This window comes from Olea europaea, chromosome 4 (assembly GCF_002742605.1).
Source record: "Olea europaea var. sylvestris chromosome 4, O_europaea_v1, whole genome shotgun sequence".
NCBI classification, from domain to species: domain Eukaryota; kingdom Viridiplantae; phylum Streptophyta; class Magnoliopsida; order Lamiales; family Oleaceae; genus Olea; species Olea europaea.
In genome coordinates this window covers 13,790,633-13,794,956 of record NC_036240.1, presented here as the reverse complement: position 1 = coordinate 13,794,956, position 4,324 = coordinate 13,790,633, and positions in this window count along the sequence as shown.

Here is a 4,324-nt window from a genome sequence, read left to right as displayed (position 1 = left end):
CTAAGGGCATTTGGTTTTGATGAAGCTTGGACTTATCTTATTTTTATAGCTATTTCTTCTATGAAAATTTCTGTGAAAATAAATGGATCTTTGGCTTGTTTTTTTGCTCCTCTAGAGGATTTCGTCAAGGAAATCCTCTATCTCCTCTCCTCTTTGTCCTTCGTGAGGAACCATTATCACGAAGTCTTGTAGCTCTTCTGAATGAAAGACATACATCTCCTTATCAGGTTCCTGCTAATTGTTTGCCTATCTCACATCCTTTATATGTAGATGATTTTTTGGTTTTTACCAACGAGGTCACGAAGAAGCCTTACTTCTTTGATGGCTCTTACGAAAATATGAGCAAGTTTTTGGACAAAAGATTAATACTGTTAAAAGCTCTTTTATGGTACATCGTTGAATTGCTCTTTCCCAGGACCGACCCTAATATTTTGAGGGCCTCATTCTTATTTGAGCATTCTTGTAGAGAGTTTTAATATAATCATGAAGAATCTAATGCAGACAAATAAACCCAAAAATCTGAAGAGAACAATAATGAAATATCAAAAGTTAGCATGCAATACAAATTATAAGTGAAGTTTGGTATACTAAATTATAATACAATGACAAAGGGGTATTTTTGTTTCTTTGATCATTTTCTCGCTATAACTATTTAGAATAAAACTGAATGCGTATTTGAGTGATTTATGTACAAAATCAAAAAAAATTTATTGCAAAATATTGAATAACAAAATAATGAAGTTGACGATCAAGTACAAATGAGCTCCTGATTTTATATTAATTTATACTAAATTAACTTAAAACTAAGAAGTATGAACACAGATAAATAATTATTAAATTCAAAGTACGTTTAACAAGCATCCAAAAGATTATTATCATGATATTAAAATAAAACAATAATAATAACAGTCTATAAACTTTGTAATATATGTTTTGAAGATAAAGGATAAATTGAAAAACTTGTAAGATTATGCAGTGATACTACGAATTTTCAAAATTTTAATTCCACATGAGAAAATTCATTTCTTGTTTGGTTTAAAAAAATTTATAATGGGTTACTATTGGACGTGAAATCTGAAGAGACAAAGAGACATTTTTGTTTGATTAAAGAAAGAAAATGGATGTTGGGAAGATAAATGGTCAAATTACTTAGAGAGAGCAGTGTTTATGATATATTTATATGATAAATAAATGTAAGTAATAAACTTTATACCATTTATATGTTTTTCTGAAGATTTTGTATTTTCAATTTTAATTAGTTTCTTATGTTTGCATGGTGATAAATCTATTTTAAAGAATTTCAAAAATATAATTTATGTTTTTAGTCAACCCATTAATCTTACATAATTTGGGGCTCCTCATCAAAGTAAGGTTTTAGGCGATCGCCTATCTCGCATATAGTCAGGGCCACCACTTTTGACATTTTGTTATTTTCCTCTTCAAATTTTGGGGTTTATTTGTCTGTATTAGATTCTTCGTGATTCTATTAACTCTCTATAAGAATGCTCAAATAAGAATACGATGATTTTTCTTCAATAGGGCCCCATATTTAAAGTTGATATAACGCCCTCAAAGTATCAGGGCGGGTCCTGGGCTCTTTGTTCTCTAACGGATGGCAGGTCTCCAATGTAGATATTAAGCTGAATGAGGTTGTAGGTAATGGCTCATGGAATCTCAAACTACTTCACCAATTGGGTGGCACTCGCTTGGTGGAATTCTCACGTGGGTATGCACCTCGGTTAAAAAAGGATCCTATGAGTATATTTGGCGTCCAGCTCATACAGGTAATTTCTCCACAAGTTCAGCATGGGATATGCTTCATCATGCTCAGGTTTCTAATATACCTTTTAAGACTTTTTGGAACCCGATCGTAACTGTTAAAATTTTGGTATTCATTTGGCGCCTTTGGGATAATGCTGTTGCTGTAGATGAAGTTTAGAATAAAGGTATTTCACTTGCATTCAAATGTTGTTGTTGTTTGTAAGGTGCTTCAGAAGAATTTGATAATGTATTTGCCACCGGCCAAACTGCGATGCTGGTGAGGTGTTATTTTAGCTCAATTTTGGGTATTAAACTTATCAATTACATCTGTTGGAAGTCGATTATCTTGGCTTGGGATGCTCAGATTCATGGACTTTCTCAATTCCATTTCCTTGCTAAAGTTGTCCCAGCTTTGATTACATGGGAACTTTGGCTATCCAGAAATGATGCCAAATATAATGAGATACAGTGTAATGTTTCTTAGATTTGTCAGAAGGTGATGAGGAGTTTAATCTCATCATTAAACCTATTCGAAGTATGCATGTGCAGTTCAAAGATTCGCTAACTAAACTTGGTTTGGAGATCATTCAAATTGGGACTAGAACTCCATTCCTAATTCGTTGGTCTCCACCAATGAAAGGACATTACAAGCTTAATATTGATGGTGCTGGTGCTGGTGCTGGTGCTGGTGCTAGTGCTGGCAATCCTGGAAATTTTGGTTTTGGAGAGGTGCTTCGTGATTACGGAGGTAAAGTGATATTTGGATTTAGTCAATCCCTTGGTGTTCAATCTGACGCATATGCAGAAGTAGCGGCCCTTCGTTGGGGACTCACATACTGTTATTTACTAAGTATATTACTGGTTAGTGTGGAGATAGATTCCCAAGTGGAACGTGGCTGGTTCGAGAGAGGGGATAAAGTTCCTTGGTGTATTGAATCTCTTTGGGAAGATTTCTAACATTCATGGACTATATTGATATTAAGGTCGCCCATGTTTGTCGAGAAGTGAATAAAATAGCGGACTCTTTAGCAAAGGAAGCGGTTGATGGTACCTCAAACTTCTTTTGATTATAGTGGTAGCTTTTCCAGCTGTACTTTTGGTTGTATTAGAGTATTGACACTCTTTCTTTCAGATTCTAGTTTGTTTTAAAAAAAGCCTTATTTTGCATGTAAACAACTCCACCCAAATTATTTATTAGCCGTGTATTTATCGGACTTGCAATTTATCACAGTTTTGTGGTCCTATAGTGTATAGTTCATCATTTGTCTTGTATAGTTCGACAAATCATCACAACTTCTTATTTTTTAGTGTACAATTCCACAATTAATAGAATACATGTTGATGAGAATTTAATTAATCATGCACAGCGAAAATAAAATAATTTCAATTCTCACCAAAGATCTGCTTTGTACTTAGATAAAGATTGTGATAGGAATTATACTTTTTGGTAGATTCTGCAAACTCCTTTGCCGATCTTGTAAAACGAACAATCACAATCTACAATTCACAACTGTCCAATTATCCATTCTCCAATGAAAATCCATACAGGGAACGAGATTGAGAGAACTAAGGTTTTATTCTCTTATGCTAGCAAAAATAAGTATATTCTCTACTAATTTTTTAAACACTTGCAGGCAACCTATTAACATAAATTCAAACGGGATTGGCCCATCTCTTAACTTAATCCAATCCAATATTTAATTAATCCAATTAATTAAATTGGTACATGAATGAATTAATTCAATTACTTAATTCGGCCCTATTAACAAGCAATCCAATTAACTAATTATCCAACACTTGTCAATTAATTAATTGGTAAATCTTCTTCTCATTTTGTGTGTGACCCATTTGATTCCCAATCTCGATATCTAACTATATAAATTGTTATTTTGATCCAATCAAAGCTGATAAACTAAAATACCCCTTTCAATTTATTTGTTGTCCCAGATTGACATATAACAATGTGTCAGGGTAATACATATGATAAAAATTGTCACGTGGTATGACAGATTAAACTTGTTCTTTTACCGTGAAATTATAATCATTTAGTCAATATAATCCGATCAATTACGAGATATGGATGTGTCATCTAAATTATTGATCATATATTTTGTCCCACTATTAAATCAATATAAGTCGAAAATTTCCTTTCAACTTATGAGTATACCTTAGTCAAGGAGTCTATTATCAGCTTAATGGAATGAATTGTAGATCATAATCTCTTACTATTTAAGATTGGTGAATCCTTTATTGATCATTCATAGCCTTCATATGATTCTTGTCATACCCAAACGATATCGTATTAGCAACCTGTAGCAGCGCAACATCCAACATCACCAAGTATGACTATTCTCATATAAGGCACTATGATGAACTCAAGTCAAAGGACCAATTCCACTACTGAACGTTAGAGATTAACTACTGACACTTGGATATTTATCCATGTGAAATATTCCTAACGAGATCTCCAATGTTTTGTTTTACAAAAAAAATCCATGTGTTAATTTAAGTGCCACCATATTTTAGCTTATGAGATCAGTTACCTACTTCACAAGTAAGAATG